Raw genomic sequence first — 24,351 nt, forward strand, 5'->3', positions numbered from 1 at the left:
CAGGGTTTCGTACGTCAGGGGACCCTCGGTCACCCTCTCACTCCTGCTCCACTGAGCCAGGCGGTGAGCCCCTACACCCTCCTCGCTATCCTGGGACCTAGCTGGGCTACACTGAGCCTCTTCCACCACGCTGGGCTGGAAGATACCTGACCCACTACTTTTGGAGTCACTCCCTAATGACTCTAGAGAACCTCTAGCCCTTTCCCAGCGCTCTGCCTCATCCGCAAGGTCAAATGGCTCAGCCAATCCACACCCCAACAGGTGTTGGCGCAACCCTGGCACACAACAACTGAGCAGGTGTTCTTTGAGAACCAGATTACACAGTATATCAAAATCACTTGCTGTGGAAATCCAATCAAACATTGCCTCCTCACATCCATCCACAAACTCCTCCCAAGTCTGGTGAGACAGTTTCCTACTGCCCCTGAATTTCAACCTTAACTCCTCCTCCTGGGGAACAGGTACCAGACTGGGGGAACTGGGACTGGGATTTCCTACACTGGAATCTACATCGCTACTACCACTGGACTCAACCCTCCCTGGGGAGCCCAGAAAATTAAAACTGCGCGCAGGGGATAGTCTACCCTCCAGAGCTACTTTGCCTCTGGTGGAGGCCCTCTCAGCCTCCTCTACCCTCTCCCGTGCCAAGACCCACTCAGTCTCTCGCTGCTGCTTCCTGGCCTCCAGCTGCGCCATAGCCTGAGCATGCTCTAACCTGAGCTTCTCTAACGCCAGCTGGTGCTCCCTTCCTTTCCTCCTATCTTCCCACTCCTCTGGGGACAGGGAAAGGGATGAGGCGCTGCCTCCTACGCTGGACCCAGCACGGGACGCCCTACCTATGGGGTCCTCACTCTCTACTGGCGTCCAGGTATTGTCATCCTCTACCTCCTCTTCTGACTCTTCCTCTGTACAGTACCTTTCTAACTCCTGCCTCTGGCGCCAAGCTAGCTCATAGGGATCACAAGCAGGCTCCATTCTGGCGGACGTTATGGTAACAATTACACAGGGAACCTAGGGGTCTGAGTTTCACACAGGAGCACACAATTCACAAAAAGATTCAGCAAGCTCTCTAACCCAGAGAACTCACACTCACTTGCCTAGTGCCACACACCATTCATCCACACACACAACCCTCCCCTCGGACTGGTAAGGCAGTTTCTACCACCCCTGATTCCTCAACCTGACCACCACGTGACACAGGTACCAACTCTGGGCGCAGGGCGGGGGACAAATGTACAGGACACTATTACGCTGCCACCACTGGATCCCACCCTCTGGTGAATCCAGAAACACAATGCACTAAGGGGGATGATCTACCCTCCCGAGCTAGGGACACCTAACTCACAGTGCACAAAAACACATTTCCAAAGAAATGACAAGTAAAAACAATTTTAAAACAATAATCCCTATACCATGTGATTTATCTAAATGCAGAGTTTTGTAGTGCGGCCAGTTGCCGCTGCGGTACAGCGCAAACGCAAGTCCAAATCCCACCGCTGATCACCAATGTTAGAAATGGGATTTCTGGTTGGCTGAGGCTTGCGCCAAAGCCAGGCAGAAACCACCACTCTAGTCAGGGCTGGGGAGTTACACGCCAAAGATAACCCCTGCTCACCCCCTTGGTAGCTTGGCACGAGCAGACAGGCTTATCCCTGAGGCGATGTGTAAAGCGTTTGCGCGCGCACCCAGCAACAACACCCAAGGCCCACCACAAAGGAAACTCCACACAAGGTATTCTATAAAAATAGCCTTTGTATTATACACAACACATTAGATAAAAACACACACTCTACAATGTGCCAACAGGCACGGGCAGAATTTACAAGGGATTATATATACAGGGGACAGGGCCACATGGACCGCTGTCCGGAATTAGCACTCTTAGAACATAGCACATAGAACGTAGGAAATAAAATTACAGTTGCGCAAACTTACACCTAGCACACAACCAGTCACTACTGGTATCAGGTAAGTACCACCTACGCAACCCTAACCACCTTAGGAAAATATTGCGCAGGGAATCAGGACCTCACTGGCACTACCTGTACTAGGGAGAAAACAACCACCTAAGTATCACAATACCTGTAGGGGTAAAACGCACATTACACATGATGCATCACATTCAGAGGTGTAAAACAAAGCACATGACGCATAAACACATTCAGAGGTGCAGAAAAGGTACAATGGCGCCAAAAACTCACATTAGCCACCACCTGTGGCAGTCCCTAGGCCAACTGGCCTCTCATGGGCTCAAGCGCCCGTTGTCCACAGAGTCAGGGCAAGATTGCGCAGGATGCACAGTCTAGAACGTAAAGCAACAGGGCACAACCTAAACGTTGCAGCTGCCCACTAAGTGCTGGGCAGCTGGGAAAAAGAACCTGGCACCGGCGTGCCTCTTGAGCCCTCTCTGGGGCTCTGGACGATCAAGCAATGCCCCCGTTAGAGCCTCACAGGCTCAATAAACAAATGTGCCCCTCTGAATAACGTCGGAGCGGCCCACTGCCTTCCGGGGCCGCTCTGGTCATGGACGAAATGCCCCCGTAGGTTTAGAGCCTCCCTGGGCTCTTCTAAAAATAAGTCTCGCCAGACCAGCGCATGCGCTGGGTCAGGCGAGACCTAACAAGGAGTGCCTCGTTGGAGCCTCTCGGGGCTCGGGAGCACTGCTTTCCTCGGAGTCCCACTCGGGGGACTCTCTAAATACACCGCTGCCCCCCTGAGCCTTGCAGGCTCTGAAATAGCTGGGGGGGGCGCGTTGGAGCCTCGCAGGCTCCTTGAATCGGGTGGGAGCGCTCGAGCGCTCAAACCAAGCACCCCAAGCTCCCGCTGGTCAGAGCCTTTGCCGGCTCGTGACCGGAACACTCCGCCCCCTCACTCACCGGGTTGGTCCAGACCGGCGAGGATCCTCCTCGGACTCGATCCGACGCTCGGCCCAGTGCGGGGTAGGCTCCCGCCTGGGTCGCTGGGGTGCTGCTTCTTTTCCGGGCTGGCCCAGCGCGGGGTAGGCTCCCGCCTGGGTCTCGAGGGGGATTGGGATTCCAGACCAGCCACGAGTCTTGGAAGGAGGCGGGGTAGGCTCCCGCCCTCCTACTTCCGGTTGTCCCGGAGTCCCGCCTGCAGCCTGCCTGACTTCCTCTGGGAGCCCGGCTGCGGCGGTGATTACCTCTGCTCTCTCCGAAGTGCGGGGTGGGCTCCCGCCTTCGTATTAACGTACAAGTCAGCGGCAATAAGCGGGGTAGGCACCCGCCAACGAACGCCACAACAATGTCCCTGGCAGGGTGGGCACCTGCCGGGGGACTTCCGGATTGGCACAGAACGGGGCAAATGCCGGGTGGGCACCGGCTTTGAGAAATAAAGCGCTCTGAGCGCTAAAAGGCAATTACAAGCGCTTCCAGGCGCTTGAGGGACAAATAAAGCGCTCCCAGCGCTTTGGCAAATTAAAGCGCTCCCAGGTGCTTTGGGGAGCAGGAAAGTACCAAAGTCCAGCAATGTTCTTCCCTGCATGCAGCAGGGCAGGGGTGGGGGGCAAGGCTGGACCCAGAGCCAGCTCACTGGGCCTCCAGGCAGGGAGGTAGTCCAGGTGGCGGTCCTCTGGTCCAGCAGCAGCAGCAGCCCCCCTCAGGTAAGATCCTGGCAGAGAACAGTTTCTGTGGGGACACAGCCCCATTTTTATACAGTCAAACCCTTTGTTCTGGGTTCAGGGTGAGGGGGAAAACCAGTCGCAGCTGGTTGGGGAGCACCCTTGATGTGCTCAGCCCCTCACTCTATTCACTGGCAGGGCTAGGGTCGTCAGTCGCACCACAGGGGGCGGGGCCAGCATTGTGTGTGGAAAACCCTGGCCTATTCAGGACCCAGGTGTACTCCTCCCACCCATCTAGCTGCTGATCTCCCCATTCACCACTGGGTGACTCATCCTGACTCTGGGGAATCCCTAGCCCGTCACATGACACGACCAGCCAATCACGCGACAGACACACTGCACACAGAAGTGCCCACTTCTAGAAGTGGCACTTCCACAGTAGGTACATGCACGCCGCACACATCATCGCGCAGCATTCACTCCCACGAGTCCGCACATACCAAACTCGGGCCTGCACACCCCACGCATCAGGAACTACTAGGGACACATACATTCCCCATGCATTCCTATGGGAGGGCAGGCCTATCCCACCACAGGCACTCAGAGCACGCACGCACTTTACCCTGGGACACAGGGAAAGTGCGCAGAGACCAAACAATCACCATACCAAGTCACCAATAAAAAGCCAAAAAGTCCAGGGGTGAACCTGCCAGAAGGGCCAAGTCCAACAGGAAACCTACCAAACCCACACATTTCTGAAAACTAGACACCCGGGGGATTCCAGGGAGGTATGGCTTGCGTGGATCCCTCAACGTTTCCTTACCCAGAATGCCCTGCAAACCTCAAATTTAGCTGAAAAAATCACCTTTTTCACACATTTTTGTGTGGGAAAGTTGTGGCATCACCGGGCTGACACAAATTTCCTACCACCCAGCGTTCCCCCGGGTCTCCCGATAAAAACGGTGCCTCACTCGTGTGGGAGGCCCAAGTACCCGCGACAGGCAAGGGCCCAAAACGTAGTGAGGCGACATGAAAATTGCCTATCTCCAAACGACCTGGTTTTGCAAGGGGGGTCACTTGGGTTTTTGGCCCGGTGCTCGGCAGCCACCTAGGGAAACCTACCAAACCCACACATTTCTGAAAACTAGACACCCGGGGGATTCCAGGGAGGTATGGCTTGCGTGGATCCCCCAACTTTCCCTTACCCAGAATGCCCTGCAAACCTCAAACTTAGCTGAAAAAAATCACCCTTTTCACACATTTTTGTGTGGGAAAGTTGTGGCATCACCGGGCTGACACAAATTTCCTACCACCCAGCGTTCCCCCGGGTCTCCCGATAAAAACGGTGCCTCACTCGTGTGGGAGGCCCAAGTACCCGCGACAGGCAAGGGCCCAAAACGTAGTGAGGCGACATGAAAATTGCCTATCTCCAAACGACCTGGTTTTGCAAGGGGGGGTCACTTGGGTTTTTGGCCCGGTGCTCGGCGGCCACCTAGGGAAACCTACCAAACCCACACATTTCTGAAAACTAGACCACCGGGGGATTCCAGGGAGGTATAGCTTGCGTGGATCCCCCAACGTTTCCTTACTCAGAATGCCCTGCAAACCTCAAATTTAGCTGAAAAAAATCACCTTTTTCACACATTTTTGTGTGGGAAAGTTGTGGCATCACCGGGCTGATACAAATTTCCTACCACCCAGCGTTCCACCGGGTCTCCCGATAAAAACGGTGCCTCACTCGTGTGGGAGGCCCAAGTGCCCGTGACAGGCAAGGGCCCAAAATGTAGTGAGGCGACATGAAAATTGCCTATCTCCAAACGATCTGGTTTTGCAAGGGGGGTCACTTGGGTTTTTGGCCCGGTGCTCGGCGGCCACCTAGGGAAACCTACCAAACTCACACATTTCTGAAAACTAGACACCCGGGGGATTCCAGGGAGGTATGGCTTGTGTGGGTCCCCCAACGTTTCCTTACCCAGAATGCCCTGCAAACCTCACATTTAGCTGAAAAAATCATATTTTTCACACATTTTTGTGTGGGAAAGTTGTGGCATCACGGGGCTGACACAAATTTCCTACCACCCAGCGTTCCCCCGGGTGTCCCGATAAAACGGTGCCTCACTCGTGTGGGAGGCCCAAGTACCCGCGACAGGCAAGGGCCCAAAACTTAGTGAGGCGACATGAAAATTGCCTATCTTCAAACGACATAGTTTTGCAAGGGGGGTCACTTGGGTTTTTGGCCTGGTGCTCGGCGGCCACCTAGGGAAACCTACCAAACCCACACATTTCTGAAAACTAGACACCCGGGGGATTCCAGGGAGGTATGGATTACGTGGATCCCCCAACTTTTCCTTACCCAGAATGCCCTGCAAACCTCAAATTTAGCTGAAAAAATCACCTTTTTCACACATTTTTGTGTGGGAAAGTTGTGGCATCACCGGGCTGACACAAATTTCCTACCACCCAGCGTTCCCCCGGGTCTCCCGATAAAAATGGTGCCTCACTCGTGTGAGAGGCCCAAGTACCCGCGACAGGCAAGGGCCCAAAACGTAGAGAGGCGACATGAAAATTGCCTATCTCCAAACGACCTGGTTTTGCAAGGGGGTCACTTGGGTTTTTGGCCCGGTGCTCGGCGGCCACCTAGGGAAACCTACCAAACCCACACATTTCTGAAAACTAGACACCCGGGGGATTCCAGGGAGGTATGGCTTGCGTGGATCCCCCAACGTTTCCTTACCCAGAATGCCCTGCAAACCTCAAATTTAGCTGAAAAAATCACATTTTTCACACATTTTTGTGTGGGAAAGTTCTGGCATCACCGGGTTGACACAAATTTCCTACCACCCAGCGTTCCCCCGGGTCTCCCGATAAAAACGGTGCCTAACTCGTGTGGGAGGCCCAAGTACCCGCGACAGGCAAGGACCCAAACCATAGTGAGGCGACATGAAAATTGCTTATCTCCAAACGACCTGGTTTTGCAAAGGGGGGTCACTTGGGTTTTTGGCCCGGTGCTCGGCGGCCACCTAGGGAAACCTACCAAACCCACACATTTCTGAAAACTAGACATCTGGGGGATTCCAGGGAGGTATGGCTTGCGTGGATCCCCCAATGTTTCCTTACCCAGAATGCCCTGCAAACCTCAAATGTAGCTGAAAAAATCACCTTTTTCACACATTTTTGTGTGGGAAAGTTGTGGCATCACCGGGCTGACACAAATTTCCTACCACCCAGCGTTCCCCCGGGTCTCCCGATAAAAACGGTGCCTCACTCGTGTGGGAGGCCCAAGTACCCGCGACAGGCAAGGGCCCAAAACGTAGTGAGGCGACATGAAAATTGCCTATCTCCAAACGACCTGGTTTTGCAAGGGGGGTCACTTGGGTTTTTGGCCCGGTGCTCGGCGGCCACCTAGGGAAACCTACCAAACCCACACATTTCTGAAAGCTAGACACCCGGGGGATTCCAGGGAGGTATGGCTTGCGTGGATCCCCCAACGTTTCCTTACCCAGAATGCCCTGCAAACCTCAAATTTAGCTGAAAAAATCACCTTTTTCACACATTTTTGTGTGGGAAAGTTGTGGCATCACCGGGTTGACACAAATTTCCTACCACCCAGCGTTCCCCCGGGTCTCCCGATAAAAACGGTGCCTCACTTGTGTGGGAGGCCCAAGTACCCGCGACAGGCAAGGACCCAAAACATAGTGAGGCGACATGAAAATTGCGCATCTCCAAATGACCTGGTTTTGCAAGGGGGGGTCACTTGGGTTTTCTTGCCCGGTGCTCGGCGGCCACCTAGGGAAACCTACCAAACCCACACATTTCTGAAAACTAGACACCCGGGGGATTCCAGGGAGGTATGGCTTGCGTGGATCCCCCAACGTTTCCTTACCCAGAATGCCCTGCAAACCTCAAATTTAGCTGAAAAAAATCACCTTTTTCACATATTTTTGTGTGGGAAAGTTGTGGCATCACCGGGCTGACACAAATTTCCTACCACCCAGCGTTCCCCCGGGTCTCCCGATAAAAACGGTTCCTCACTTGTGTGAGAGGCCCAAGTACCCGCGACAGGCAAAGACCCAAAACATAGTTAGGGGAAATGAAAATTGCCTATCTCCAAACGACCTGGTTTTGCAAGGGGGGTCACTTGGGTTTTTGGCCCGGTGCTCGGCGGCCACCTAGTGAAACCTACCAAACCCACACATTTCTGAAAACTAGACACCCGGGGGATTCCAGGGAGGTATGGCTTGCGTGGATCCCCCAATGTTTCCTTACCCAGAATGCCCTGCAAATCTCAAATTTAGCTGAAAAAATCAAATTTTTCACATATTTTTGTGTGGGAAAGTTGTGGCATCACCAGGCTGACACAAATTTCCTACCACCCAGCGTTCCCCCGGGTATCCCGATAAAAACGGTGCCTCACTCGTGTGGGAGGCCCAAGTACCCGCGACAGGCAAGGACCCAAAACATAGTGAGGCGACATGAAAATTGCTTATCTCCAAACGACCTGGTTTTCCAAGGGGGGTCACTTGGGTTTTTGGCCCGGTGCTCGGCGGCCACCTAGGGAAACCTACCAAACCCACACATTTCTGAAAACTAGACACCCGGGGGATTCCAGGGAGGTATGGCTTGCGTGGATCCCCCAATGTTTCCTTTCCCAGAATGCCCTGCAAACCTCAAATTTAGCTGAAAAAATCAAATTTTTCACACATTTTTGTATGGGAAAGTTGTGGCATCACCCGGCTGACACAAATTTCCTACCACCCAGCATTCCCCCGGGTATCCCAATAAAAACGGTGCCTCACTCGTGTGGGAGGCCCAAGTACCCGCGACAGGCAAGGACCCAAAACATAGTGAGGCGACATGAAAATTGCTTATCTCCAAACGACCTGGTTTTCCAAGGGGGGGTCACTTGGGTTTTTGGCCCGGTGCTCGGCGGCCATCTAGGGAAACCTACCAAACCCACACATTTCTGAAAACTAGACACCCGGGGGATTCCAGGGAGGTATGGCTTGCGTGGATCCCCCAACGTTTCCTTACCCAGAATGCCCTGCAAACCTCAAATTTTGCTGAAATAATCACCCTTTTTACCCATTTTTGTGTGGGAAAGTTGTGGCATCACCGGGCTGACACAAATTTCCTACCACCCAGCGTTCCCCCGGGTCTCCCGATAAAAACGGTGCCTCACTCGTGTGGGAGGCCCAAGTACCCGCGACAGGCAAGGACCCAAAACATAGTGAGGCGACATGAAAATTGCCTATCTCCAAACGACCTGGTTTTGCAAGGGGGGGTCACTTGGGTTTTTGGCCCGGTGCTCGGCGGCCACCTAGGGAAACCTACCAAACCCACACATTTCTGAAAACTAGACACCAGGGGGATTCCAGGGAGGTATGGCTTGCGAGGATCCCCCAACGTTTCATTACCCAGAATGCCCTGCAAACCTCAAATTTAGCTGAAAAAATCACCTTTTTCACACATTTTTGTGTGGGAAAGTTGTGGCATGACCGGGCTGATACAAATTTCCTACCACCCAGCGTTCCCCCGGGTATCCCGATAAAAACAGTGCCTCACTCGTGTGGGAGGCCCAAGTACCCGCGACAGGCAAGGACCCAAAACATAGTGAGGCGACATGAAAATTGCTTAGCTCCAAACGACCTGGTTTTCCAAGGGGGGTCACTTGGGTTTTTGGCCCGGTGCTCGGCGGCCACCTAGGGAAACCTACCAAACTCACACATTTCTGAAAACTAGACACCCGGGGGAATCCAGGGAGGTATGGCTTGCGTGGATCCCCCAAAGTTTCCTTACCCAGAATGACCTGCAAACCTCACATTTAGCTGAAAAAAATCACCTTTTTCACACATTTTTGTGTGGGAAAGTTGTGGCATTACTGGGCTGACACAAATTTCCTACCACCCAGCGTTCCCCCGGGTCTCCCGATAAAAACGGTGCCTCACTCGTGTGGGAGGCCCAAGTACCCGCGACAGGCAAGGACCCAAACCATAGTGAGGCGACATGAAAATTGCTTATCTCCAAACGACCTGGTTTTGCAAGGGGGGTCACTTGGGTTTTTGGCCCGGTGCTCGGCGGCCACCTAGGGAAACCTACCAAACCTACACATTTCTGATAACTAGACACCCGGGGGATTCCAGGGAGGTATGGCTTGCGTGGATCCCCCAACGTTTCCTTACCCAGAATGCCCTGCAAACCTCAAATTTAGCTGAAAAAATCACCTTTTTCACACATTTTTGTGTGGGAAAGTTGTGGCATCACTGGGCTGACACAAATTTCCTACCACCCAGCGTTCCCCCGGGTCTCCCGATAAAAACGGTGCCTCACTCGTGTGGGAGGCCCAAGTACCCGCGACAGGCAAGGGCCCAAAATGTAGTGAGGCGACATGAAAATTGCCTATCTCCAAACGACCTGGTTTTGCAAGGAGGGTCACTTGGGTTTTTGGCCCGGTGCTCGGCGGCCACCTAGGGAAACCTACCAAACTCACACATTTCTGAATACTAGACACCCGGGGGATTCCAGGGAGGTATGGCTTGCGTGGATCCCCCAACGTTTCCTTACCCAGAATGCCCTGCAAACCTCACATTTAGCTGAAAAAATCATATTTTTCACACATTTTTGTGTGGGAAAGTTGTGGCATCACCGGGCTGACACAAATTTCCTACCGGCCAGCGTTCCCCCGGGTCTCCCGATAAAAACGGTGCCTCACTATTGTGGGAGGCCCAAGTACCCGCGACAGGCAAGGGCCCAAAACTTAGTGAGGCGACATGAAAATTGCCTATCTTCAAACGACATGGTTTTGCAAGGGGGGTCACTTGGGTTTTTGGCCTGGTGCTCGGCGGCCACCTAGGGAAACCTACCAAACCCACACATTTCTGAAAACTAGACACCCTGGGGATTCCAGGGAGGTATGGCTTGCGTGGATCCCCCAACGTTTCCTTACCCAGAATGCCCTGCAAACCTCAAATTTAGCTGAAAAAATCACCTTTTTCACACATTTTTGTGTGGGAAAGTTGTGGCATCACCGGGCTGACACAAATTTCCTACCACCCAGCGTTCCCCCGGGTCTCCCGATAAAAACGGTGCCTCACTCGTGTGGGAGGCCCAAGTACCCGCGACAGGCAAGGCCCCAAAACGTAGTGAGGCGACATGAAAATTGCCTATCTCCAAATGACCTGGTTTTGCAAGGGGGGTCACTTGGGTTTTTGGCCCGGTGCTCGGCGGCCACCTAGGGAAACCTACCAAACCCACACATTTCTGAAAACTAGACACCCGGGGGATTCCAGGGAGGTATGGCTTGCGTGGATCCCCCAACTTTCCCTTACCCAGAATGCCCTGCAAACCTCAAACTTAGCTGAAAAAAATCACCCTTTTCACACATTTTTGTGTGGGAAAGTTGTGGCATCACCGGGCTGACACAAATTTCCTACCACCCAGCGTTCCCCCGGGTCTCCCGATAAAAACGGTGCCTCACTCGTGTGGGAGGCCCAAGTACCCGCGACAGGCAAGGGCCCAAAACGTAGTGAGTCGACATGAAAATTGCCTATCTCCAAACGACCTGGTTTTGCAAGGGGGGGTCACTTGGGTTTTTGGCCCGGTGCTCGGCGGCCACCTAGGGAAACCTACCAAACCCACACATTTCTGAAAACTAGACCACCGGGGGATTCCAGGGAGGTATAGCTTGCGTGGATCCCCCAACGTTTCCTTACCCAGAATGCCCTGCAAACCTCAAATTTAGCTGAAAAAAATCACCTTTTTCACACATTTTTGTGTGGGAAAGTTGTGGCATCACCGGGCTGATACAAATTTCCTACCACCCAGCGTTCCACCAGGTCTCCCGATAAAAACGGTGCCTCACTCGTGTGGGAGGCCCAAGTACCCGTGACAGGCAAGGGCCCAAAATGTAGTGAGGCGACATGAAAATTGCCTATCTCCAAACGATCTGGTTTTGCAAGGGGGGTCACTTGGGTTTTTGGCCCGGTGCTCGGCGGCCACCTAGGGAAACCTACCAAACTCACACATTTCTGAAAACTAGACACCCGGGGGATTCCAGGGAGGTATGGCTTGTGTGGATCCCCCAACGTTTCCTTACCCAGAATGCCCTGCAAACCTCACATTTAGCTGAAAAAATCATATTTTTCACACATTTTTGTGTGGGAAAGTTGTGGCATCACGGGGCTGACACAAATTTCCTACCACCCAGCGTTCCCCCGGGTGTCCCGATAAAACGGTGCCTCACTCGTGTGGGAGGCCCAAGTACCCGCGACAGGCAAGGGCCCAAAACTTAGTGAGGCGACATGAAAATTGCCTATCTTCAAACGACATGGTTTTGCAAGGGGGGTCACTTGGGTTTTTGGCCTGGTGCTCGGCGGCCACCTAGGGAAACCTACCAAACCCACACATTTCTGAAAACTAGACACCCGGGGGATTCCAGGGAGGTATGGATTACGTGGATCCCCCAACTTTTCCTTACCCAGAATGCCCTGCAAACCTCAAATTTAGCTGAAAAAATCACCTTTTTCACACATTTTTGTGTGGGAAAGTTGTGGCATCACCGGGCTGACACAAATTTCCTACCACCCAGCGTTCCCCCGGGTCTCCCGATAAAAATGGTGCCTCACTCGTGTGGGAGGCCCAAGTACCCGCGACAGGCAAGGGCCCAAAACATAGAGAGGCGACATGAAAATTGCCTATCTCCAAACGACCTGGTTTTGCAAGGGGGTCACTTGGGTTTTTGGCCCGGTGCTCGGCGGCCACCTAGGGAAACCTACCAAACCCACACATTTCTGAAAACTAGACACCCGGGGGATTCCAGGGAGGTATGGCTTGCGTGGATCCCCCAACGTTTCCTTACCCAGAATGCCCTGCAAACCTCAAATTTAGCTGAAAAAATCACATTTTTCACACATTTTTGTGTGGGAAAGTTCTGGCATCACCGGGTTGACACAAATTTCCTACCACCCAGCGTTCCCCCGGGTCTCCCGATAAAAATGGTGCCTAACTCGTGTGGGAGGCCCAAGTACCCGCGACAGGCAAGGACCCAAACCATAGTGAGGCGACATGAAAATTGCTTATCTCCAAACGACCTGGTTTTGCAAAGGGGGGTCACTTGGGTTTTTGGCCCGGTGCTCGGCGGCCACCTAGGGAAACCTACCAAACCCACACATTTCTGAAAACTAGACATCTGGGGGATTCCAGGGAGGTATGGCTTGCGTGGATCCCCCAATGTTTCCTTACCCAGAATGCCCTGCAAACCTCAAATGTAGCTGAAAAAATCACCTTTTTCACACATTTTTGTGTGGGAAAGTTGTGGCATCACCGGGATGACACAAATTTCCTACCACCCAGCGTTCCCTCGGGTCTCCCGATAAAAACGGTGCCTCACTCGTGTGGGAGGCCCAAGTACCCGCGACAGGCAAGGGCCCAAAACGTAGTGAGGCGACATGAAAATTGCCTATCTCCAAACGACCTGGTTTTGCAAGGGGGGGTCACTTGGGTTTTTGGCCCGGTGCTCGGCGGCCACCTAGGGAAACCTACCAAACCCACACATTTCTGAAAACTAGACCACCGGGGGATTCCAGGGAGGTATAGCTTGCATGGATCCCCCAACGTTTCCTTACCCAGAATGCCCTGCAAACCTCAAATTTAGCTGAAAAAAATCACCTTTTTCACACATTTTTGTGTGGGAAAGTTGTGGCATCACCGGGCTGATACAAATTTCCTACCACCCAGCGTTCCACCGGGTCTCCCGATAAAAACGGTGCCTCACTCGTGTGGGAGGCCCAAGTACCCGTGACAGGCAAGGGCCCAAAATGTAGTGAGGCGACATGAAAATTGCCTATCTCCAAACGATCTGGTTTTGCAAGGGGGGTCACTTGGGTTTTTGGCCCGGTGCTCGGTGGCCACCTAGGGAAACCTACCAAACTCACACATTTCTGAAAACTAGACACCCGGGGGATTCCAGGGAGGTATGGCTTGTGTGGATCCCCCAACGTTTACTTACCCAGAATGCCCTGCAAACCTCACATTTAGCTGAAAAAATCATATTTTTCACACATTTTTGTGTGGGAAAGTTGTGGCATCACGGGGCTGACACAAATTTCCTACCACCCAGCGTTCCCCCGGGTGTCCTGATAAAACGGTGCCTCACTCGTGTGGGAGGCCCAAGTACCCGCGACAGGCAAGGGCCCAAAACTTAGTGAGGCGACATGAAAATTGCCTATCTTCAAACGACATGGTTTTGCAAGGGGGGTCACTTGGGTTTTTGGCCTGGTGCTCGGCGGCCACCTAAGGAAACCTACCAAACCAACACATTTCTGAAAACTAGACACCCGGGGGATTCCAGGGAGGTATGGATTACGTGGATCCCCCAACTTTTCCTTACCCAGAATGCCCTGCAAACCTCAAATTTAGCTGAAAAAATCACCTTTTTCACACATTTTTGTGTGGGAAAGTTGTGGCATCACCGGGCTGACACAAATTTCCTACCACCCAGCATTCCCCCGGATCTCCCGATAAAAATGGTGCCTCACTCGTGTGGGAGGCCCAAGTACCCGTGACAGGCAAGGGCCCAAAACGTAGAGAGGCGACATGAAAATTGCCTATCTCCAAACGACCTGGTTTTGCAAGGGGGTCACTTGGGTTTTTGGCCCGGTGCTCGGCGGCCACCTAGGGAAACCTACCAAACCCACACATTTCTGAAAACTAGACACCCGGGGGATTCCAGGGAGGTATGGCTTGCGTGGATCCCCCAACGTTTCCTTACCCAGAATGCCCTGCAAACCTCAAATTTAGCTGAAAAAATCACATTTTTCACACATTTTTGTGTGGGAAAGTTCTGGCATCACCGGGTTGACAAAAATTTCCTATCACCCAGCGTTCCCCCGGGTCTCCCGATAAAAACGGTGCCTAACTCGTGTGGGAGGCCCAAGTACCCGCGACAGGCAAGGACCCAAACCATAGTGAGGCGACATGAAAATTGCTTATCTCCAAACGACCTGGTTTTGCAAAGGGGGGTCACTTGGGTTTTTGGCCCGGTGCTCGGCGGCCACCTAGGGAAACCTACCAAACCCACACATTTCTGAAAACTAGACATCTGGGGGATTCCAGGGAGGTATGGCTTGCGTGGATCCCCCAATGTTTCCTTACCCAGAATGCCCTGCAAACCTCAAATGTAGCTGAAAAAATCACCTTTTTCACACATTTTTGTGTGGGAAAGTTGTGGCATCACCGGGCTGACACAAATTTCCTACCACCCAGCGTTCCCCCGGGTCTCCCGATAAAAACGGTGCCTCACTCGTGTGGGAGGCCCAAGTACCCGCGACAGGCAAGGGCCCAAAACGTAGTGAGGCGACATGAAAATTGCCTATCTCCAAACGACCTGGTTTTGCAAGGGGGGTCACTTGGGTTTTTGGCCCGGTGCTCGGCGGCCACCTAGGGAAACCTACCAAACCCACACATTTCTGAAAACTAGACACCCGGGGGATTCCAGGGAGGTATGGCTTGCGTGGATCCCCCAACGTTTCCTTACCCAGAATGCCCTGCAAACCTCAAATTTAGCTGAAAAAATCACCTTTTTCACACATTTTTGTGTGGGAAAGTTGTGGCATCACCGGGTTGACACAAATTTCCTACCACCCAGCGTTCCCCCGGGTCTCCCGATAAAAACGGTGCCTCACTTGTGTGGGAGGCCCAAGTACCCGCGACAGGCAAGGACCCAAACCATAGTGAGGCGACATGAAAATTGCTTATCTCCAAACGACCTGGTTTTGCAAGGGGGGTCACTTGGGTTTTTGGCCCGGTGCTCGGCGGCCACCTAGGGAAACCTACCAAACCCACACATTTCTGAAAACTAGACACCCGGGGGATTCCAGGGAGGTATGGCTTGCGTGGATCCCCCAACGTTTCCTTATCCAGAATGCCTTGCAAACCTCAAATTTAGCTGAAAAAAATCACCTTTTTCACACATTTTTGTGTGGGAAAGTTGTGGCATCACCGGGCTGACACAAATTTCCTACCACCCAGCGTTCCCCCGTGTCTCCCGATAAAAACGGTGCCTCACTCGTGTGGGAGGCCCAAGTACCCGCGACAGGCAAGGACCCAAAACATAGTGAGGCGACATGAAAATTGCTTATCTCCAAACGACCTGGTTTTGCAAGGGGGGTAACTTGGGTTTTTGGCCCGGTGCTCGGCGGCCACCTAGGGAAAACTACCAAACCCACACATTTCTGATAACTAGACACCCGAGGGATTCCAGGGATGTATGGCTTGCGTGGATCCCCCAACGTTTCCTTACCCAGAATGCCCTGCAAACCTCAAATTTAGCTGAAAAAATCACCTTTTTCACACATTTTTGTGTGGGAAAGTTGTGGCATCACCGGGCTGACACAAATTTCCTACCACCCAGCGTTCCCGCGGGTCTCCCGATAAAAACAGTGCCTCACTCGTGTGGGAGGCCCAAGTACCCGCGACAGGCAAGGGCCCAAAACGTAGTGAGGCGACATGAAAATTGTCTATCTCCAAACGACCTGGTTTTGCAAGGGGGGTTCACTTGGGTTTTTGGCCCGGTGCTCGGCGGCCACCTAGGGAAACCTACCAAACCCACACATTTCTGAAAACTAGACACCCGGGGGATTCCAGGGAGGTATGGCTTGCATGGATCCCCCAACGTTTCCTTACCCAGAATGCCCTGCAAACCTCAAATTTTGCTGAAATAATCACCCTTTTCACACATTTTTGTGTGGGAAAGTTGTGGCATCACCGGGCTGACACAAATTTGCTACCACCCAGCGTTCCCCCGGGTCTCCCGATAAAAACGGTGCCTCACTCGCGTGGGAGGCCCAAGTACCCGCGACAGGCAAGGACCCAAAACATAGTGAGGCGACATGAAAATTGCCCATCTCCAAATGACCTGGTTTTGCAAGGGGGGGTCACTTGGGTTTTCTTGCCCGGTGCTCGGCGGCCACCTAGGGAAACCTACCAAACCCACACATTTCTGAAAACTAGACACCCGGGGGATTCCAGGGAGGTATGGCTTGCGTGGATCCCCCAACGTTTCCTTACCCAGAATGCCCTGCAAACCTCAAATTTAGCTGAAAAAATCACCTTTTTCACACATTTTTGTGTGGGAAAGTTGTGGCATCACCGGGCTGACACAAATTTCCTACCACCCAGCGTTCCCCCGGGTCTCCCAATAAAAACGGTTCCTCACTCGTGTGGGAGGCCCAAGTACCCGCGACAGGCAAAGACCCAAAACATAGTTAGTCGACATGAAAATTGCCTATCTCCAAACGACCTGGTTTTGCAAGGGGGGTCACTTGGGTTTTTGGCCCGGTGCTTGGCTGCCACCTAGTGAAACCTACCAAACCCACACATTTCTGAAAACTAGACACCCGGGGGATTCCAGGGAGGTATGGCTTGCGTGGATCCCCCAATGTTTCCTTACCCAGAATGCCCTGCAAACCTCAAATTTAGCTGAAAAAATCAAATTTTTCACACATTTTTGTGTGGGAAAGTTGTGGCATCACCAGGCTGACACAAATTTCCTACCACCCAGCGTTCCCCCGGGTATCCCGATAAAAACGGTGCCTCACTCGTGTGGGAGGCCCAAGTACCCGCGACAGGCAAGGACCCAAAACATAGTGAGGCGACATGAAAATTGCTTATCTCCAAACTACCTGGTTTTCCAAGGGGGGTCACTTGGGTTTTTGGCCCGGTGCTCGGCGGCCACCTAGGGAAACCTACCAAACCCACACATTTCGGAAAACTAGACACCCGGGGGATTCCAGGGAGGTATGGCTTGCGTGGATCCCCCAATGTTTCCTTACCCAGAATGCCCTGCAAACCTCAAATTTAGCTGAAAAAATCAAATTTTTCACACATTTTTGTATGGGAAAGTTGTGGCATCACCAGGCTGACACAAATTTCCTACCACCCAGCGTTCCCCCGGGTATCCCAATAAAAACGGTGCCTCACTCGTGTGGGAGGCCCAAGTACCCGCGACAGGCAAGGACCCAAAACATAGTGAGGCGACATGAAAATAGCTTATCTCCAAACGACCTGGTTTTCCAAGGGGGGGTCACTTGGGTTTTTGGCCCGGTGCTCGGCGGCCACCTAGGGAAACCTACCAAACCCACACATTTCTGAAAACTAGACACCCGGGGGATTCCAGGGAGGTATGGCTTGCGTGGATCCCCCAACGTTTCCTTACCCAGAATGCCCTGCAAACCTCAAATTTTGCTGAAATAATCACCCTTTTTACCCATTTTTGTGTGGGAAAGTTGTGGCATCACCGGGCTGACACAAATTTCCTACCACCCAGCGTTCCCCCGGGTCTCCCGATAAAAACGGTGCCTCACTCGTGTGGGAGGCCCAAGTACCCACGACAGGCAAGGACCCAAAACATAGTGAGGCGACATGAAAATTGCCTATCTCCAAACGACCTGGTTTTGCAAGGGGGGGTCACTTGGGTTTTTGGCCCGGTGCTCGGCGGCCACCTAGGGAAACCTACCAAACCCACACATTTCTGAAAACTAGACACCAGGGGGATTCCAGGGAGGTATGGCTTGCGAGGATCCCCCAACGTTTCATTACCCAGAATGCCCTGCAAACCTCAAATTTAGCTGAAAAAATCACCTTTTTCACACATTTTTGTGTGGGAAAGTTGTGGCATGACCGGGCTGACACAAATTTCCTACCGCCCAGCGTTCCCCCGGGTATCCCGATAAAAACAGTGCCTCACTCGTGTGGGAGGCCCAAGTACCCGCGACAGGCAAGGACCCAAAACATAGTGAGGCGACATGAAAATTGCTTAGCTCCAAACGACCTGGTTTTCCAAGGGGGGTCACTTGGGTTTTTGGCCCGGTGCTCGGCGGCCACCTAGGGAAACCTACCAAACTCACACATTTCTGAAAACTAGACACCCGGGGGAATCCAGGGAGGTATGGCTTGCGTGGATCCCCCAAAGTTTCCTTACCCAGAATGACCTGCAAACCTCACATTTAGCTGAAAAAAATCACCTTTTTCACACATTTTTGTGTGGGAAAGTTGTGGCATTACTGGGCTGACACAAATTTCCTACCACCCAGCGTTCCCCCGGGTCTCCCGATAAAAACGGTGCCTCACTCGTGTGGGAGGCCCAAGTACCCGCGACAGGCAAGGACCCAAACCATAGTGAGGCGACATGAAAATTGCTTATCTCCAAACGACCTGGTTTTGCAAGGGGGGTCACTTGGGTTTTTGGCCCGGTGCTCGGCGGCCACCTAGGGAAACCTACCAAACCTACACATTTCTGATAACTAGACACCCGGGGGATTCCAGGGAGGTATGGCTTGCGTGGATCCCCCAACGTTTCCTTACCCAGAATGCCCTGCAAACCTCAAATTTAGCTGAAAAAATCACCTTTTTCACACATTTTTGTGTGGGAAAGTTGTGGCATCACTGGGCTGACACAAATTTCCTACCACCCAGCGTTCCCCCGGGTCTCCCGATAAAAACGGTGCCTCACTCGTGTGGGAGGCCCAAGTACCCGCGACAGGCAAGGGCCCAAAATGTAGTGAGGCGACATGAAAATTGCCTATCTCCAAACGACCTGGTTTTGCAAGGGGGGTCACTTGGGTTTTTGGCCCGGTGCTCGGCGGCCACCTAGGGAAACCTACCAAACTCACACATTTCTGAATACTAGACACCCGGGGGATTCCAGGGAGGTATGGCTTGCGTGGATCCCCCAACGTTTCCTTACCCAGAATGCCCTGCAAACCTCACATTTAGCTGAAAAAATCATATTTTTCACACATTTTTGTGTGGGAAAGTTGTGGCATCACCGGGCTGACACAAATTTCCTACCGGCCAGCGTTCCCCCGGGTCTCCCGATAAAAACGGTGCCTCACTCGTGTGGGAGGCCCAAGTACCCGCGACAGGCAAGGGCCCAAAACTTAGTGAGGCGACATGAAAATTGCCTATCTTCAAACGACATGGTTTTGCAAGGGGGGTCACTTGGGTTTTTGGCCTGGTGCTCGGCGGCCACCTAGGGAAACCTACCAAACCCACACATTTCTGAAAACTAGACACCCTGGGGATTCCAGGGAGGTATGGCTTGCGTGGATCCCCCAAAGTTTCCTTACCCAGAATGCCCTGCAAACCTCAAATTTAGCTGAAAAAATCACCTTTTTCACACATTTTTGTGTGGGAAAGTTGTGGCATCACCGGGCTGACACAAATTTCCTACCACCCAGCGTTCCCCCGGGTCTCCCGATAAAAACGGTGCCTCACTCGTGTGGGAGGCCCAAGTACCCGCGACAGGCAAGGCCCCAAAACGTAGTGAGGCGACATGAAAATTGCCTATCTCCAAACGACCTGGTTTTGCAAGGGGGGTCACTTGGGTTTTTGGCCCGGTGCTCGGCGGCCACCTAGGGAAACCTACCAAACCCACACATTTCTGAAAACTAGACACCCGGGGGATTCCAGGGAGGTATGGCTTGCGTGGATCCCCCAACTTTCCCTTACCCAGAATGCCCTGCAAACCTCAAACTTAGCTGAAAAAAATCACCCTTTTCACACATTTTTGTGTGGGAAAGTTGTGGCATCACCGGGCTGACACAAATTTCCTACCACCCAGCGTTCCCCCGGGTCTCCCGATAAAAACGGTGCCTCACTCGTGTGGGAGGCCCAAGTACCCGCGACAGGCAAGGGCCCAAAACGTAGTGAGTCGACATGAAAATTGCCTATCTCCAAACGACCTGGTTTTGCAAGGGGGGGTCACTTGGGTTTTTGGCCCGGTGCTCGGCGGCCACCTAGGGAAACCTACCAAACCCACACATTTCTGAAAACTAGACCACCGGGGGATTCCAGGGAGGTATAGCTTGCGTGGATCCCCCAACGTTTCCTTACCCAGAATGCCCTGCAAACCTCAAATTTAGCTGAAAAAAATCACCTTTTTCACACATTTTTGTGTGGGAAAGTTGTGGCATCACCGGGCTGATACAAATTTCCTACCACCCAGCGTTCCACCAGGTCTCCCGATAAAAACGGTGCCTCACTCGTGTGGGAGGCCCAAGTACCCGTGACAGGCAAGGGCCCAAAATGCAGTGAGGCGACATGAAAATTGCCTATCTCCAAACGATCTGGTTTTGCAAGGGGGGTCACTTGGGTTTTTGGCCCGGTGCTCGGCGGCCACCTAGGGAAACCTACCAAACTCACACATTTCTGAAAACTAGACACCCGGGGGATTCCAGGGAGGTATGGCTTGTGTGGATCCCCCAACGTTTCCTTACCCAGAATGCCCTGCAAACCTCACATTTAGCTGAAAAAATCATATTTTTCACACATTTTTGTGTGGGAAAGTTGTGGCATCACGGGGCTGACACAAATTTCCTACCACCCAGCGTTCCCCCGGGTGTCCCGATAAAACGGTGCCTCACTCGTGTGGGAGGCCCAAGTACCCGCGACAGGCAAGGGCCCAAAACTTAGTGAGGCGACATGAAAATTGCCTATCTTCAAACGACATGGTTTTGCAAGGGGGGTCACTTGGGTTTTTGGCCTGGTGCTCGGCGGCCACCTAGGGAAACCTACCAAACCCACACATTTCTGAAAACTAGACACCCGGGGGATTCCAGGGAGGTATGGATTACGTGGATCCCCCAACTTTTCCTTACCCAGAATGCCCTGCAAACCTCAAATTTAGCTGAAAAAATCACCTTTTTCACACATTTTTGTGTGGGAAAGTTGTGGCATCACCGGGCTGACACAAATTTCCTACCACCCAGCGTTCCCCCGGGTCTCCCGATAAAAATGGTGCCTCACTCGTGTGGGAGGCCCAAGTACCCGCGACAGGCAAGGGCCCAAAACATAGAGAGGCGACATGAAAATTGCCTATCTCCAAACGACCTGGTTTTGCAAGGGGGTCACTTGGGTTTTTGGCCCGGTGCTCGGCGGCCACCTAGGGAAACCTACCAAACCCACACATTTCTGAAAACTAGACACCCGGGGGATTCCAGGGAGGTATGGCTTGCGTGGATCCCCCAACGTTTCCTTACCCAGAATGCCCTGCAAACCTCAAATTTAGCTGAAAAAATCACATTTTTCACACATTTTTGTGTGGGAAAGTTCTGGCATCACCGGGTTGACACAAATTTCCTACCACCCAGCGTTCCCCCGGGTCTCCCGATAAAAATGGTGCCTAACTCGTGTGGGAGGCCCAAGTACCCGCGACAGGCAAGGACCCAAACCATAGTGAGGCGACATGAAAATTGCTTATCTCCAAACGACCTGGTTTTGCAAAGGGGGGTCACTTGGGTTTTTGGCCTGGTGCTCGGCGGCCACCTAGGGAAACCTACCAAACTCACACATTTCTGAATACTAGACACCCGGGGGATTCCAGGGAGGTATGGCTTGCGTGGATCCCCCAACGTTTCCTTACCCAGAATGCCCTGCAAACCTCACATTTAGCTGAAAAAATCATATTTTTCACACATTTTTGTGTGGGAAAGTTGTGGCATCACCGGGCTGACACAAATTTCCTACCGGCCAGCGTTCCCCCGGGTCTCCCGATAAAAACGGTGCCTCACTCGTGTGGGAGGCCCAAGTACCCGCGACAGGCAAGGGCCCAAAACTTAGTGAGGCGACATGAAAATTGCCTATCTTCAAACGACATGGTTTTGCAAGGGGGGTCACTTGGGTTTTTGGCCTGGTGCTCGGCGGCCACCTAGGGAAACCTACCAAACCCACACATTTCTGAAAACTAGACACCCTGGGGATTCCAGGGAGGTATGGCTTGCGTGGATCCCCCAACGTTTCCTTACCCAGAATGCCCTGCAAACCTCAAATTTAGCTGAAAAAATCACCTTTTTCACACATTTTTGTGTGGGAAAGTTGTGGCATCACCGGGCTGACACAAATTTCCTACCACCCAGCGTTCCCCCGGGTCTCCCGATAAAAACGGTGCCTCACTCGTGTGGGAGGCCCAAGTACCCGCGACAGGCAAGGCCCCAAAACGTAGTGAGGCGACATGAAAATTGCCTATCTCCAAACGACCTGGTTTTGCAAGGGGGGTCACTTGGGTTTTTGGCCCGGTGCTCGGCGGCCACCTAGGGAAACCTACCAAACCCACACATTTCTGAAAACTAGACACCCGGGGGATTCCAGGGAGGTATGGCTTGCGTGGATCCCCCAACTTTCCCTTACCCAGAATGCCCTGCAAACCTCAAACTTAGCTGAAAAAAATCACCCTTTTCACACATTTTTGTGTGGGAAAGTTGTGGCATCACCGGGCTGACACAAATTTCCTACCACCCAGCGTTCCCCCGGGTCTCCCGATAAAAACGGTGCCTCACTCGTGTGGGAGGCCCAAGTACCCGCGACAGGCAAGGGCCCAAAACGTAGTGAGTCGACATGAAAATTGCCTATCTCCAAACGACCTGGTTTTGCAAGGGGGGGTCACTTGGGTTTTTGGCCCGGTGCTCGGCGGCCACCTAGGGAAACCTACCAAACCCACACATTTCTGAAAACTAGACCACCGGGGGATTCCAGGGAGGTATAGCTTGCGTGGATCCCCCAACGTTTCCTTACCCAGAATGCCCTGCAAACCTCAAATTTAGCTGAAAAAAATCACCTTTTTCACACATTTTTGTGTGGGAAAGTTGTGGCATCACCGGGCTGATACAAATTTCCTACCACCCAGCGTTCCACCAGGTCTCCCGATAAAAACGGTGCCTCACTCGTGTGGGAGGCCCAAGTACCCGTGACAGGCAAGGGCCCAAAATGTAGTGAGGCGACATGAAAATTGCCTATCTCCAAACGATCTGGTTTTGCAAGGGGGGTCACTTGGGTTTTTGGCCCGGTGCTCGGCGGCCACCTAGGGAAACCTACCAAACTCACACATTTCTGAAAACTAGACACCCGGGGGATTCCAGGGAGGTATGGCTTGTGTGGATCCCCCAACGTTTCCTTACCCAGAATGCCCTGCAAACCTCACATTTAGCTGAAAAAATCATATTTTTCACACATTTTTGTGTGGGAAAGTTGTGGCATCACGGGGCTGACACAAATTTCCTACCACCCAGCGTTCCCCCGGGTGTCCCGATAAAACGGTGCCTCACTCGTGTGGGAGGCCCAAGTACCCGCGACAGGCAAGGGCCCAAAACTTAGTGAGGCGACATGAAAATTGCCTATCTTCAAACGACATGGTTTTGCAAGGGGGGTCACTTGGGTTTTTGGCCTGGTGCTCGGCGGCCACCTAGGGAAACCTACCAAACCCACACATTTCTGAAAACTAGACACCCGGGGGATTCCAGGGAGGTATGGATTACGTGGATCCCCCAACTTTTCCTTACCCAGAATGCCCTGCAAACCTCAAATTTAGCTGAAAAAATCACCTTTTTCACACATTTTTGTGTGGGAAAGTTGTGGCATCATCGGGCTGACACAAATTTCCTACCACCCAGCGTTCCCCCGGGTCTCCCGATAAAAATGGTGCCTCACTCGTGTGGGAGGCCCAAGTACCCGCGACAGGCAAGGGCCCAAAACATAGAGAGGCGACATGAAAATTGCCTATCTCCAAACGACCTGGTTTTGCAAGGGGGTCACTTGGGTTTTTGGCCCGGTGCTCGGCGGCCACCTAGGGAAACCTACCAAACCCACACATTTCTGAAAACTAGACACCCGGGGGATTCCAGGGAGGTATGGCTTGCGTGGATCCCCCAACGTTTCCTTACCCAGAATGCCCTGCAAACCTCAAATTTAGCTGAAAAAATCACATTTTTCACACATTTTTGTGTGGG

This window comes from Triturus cristatus, chromosome 1_1 (assembly GCF_964204655.1).
Source record: "Triturus cristatus chromosome 1_1, aTriCri1.1, whole genome shotgun sequence".
NCBI classification, from domain to species: Eukaryota; Metazoa; Chordata; class Amphibia; order Caudata; family Salamandridae; genus Triturus; species Triturus cristatus.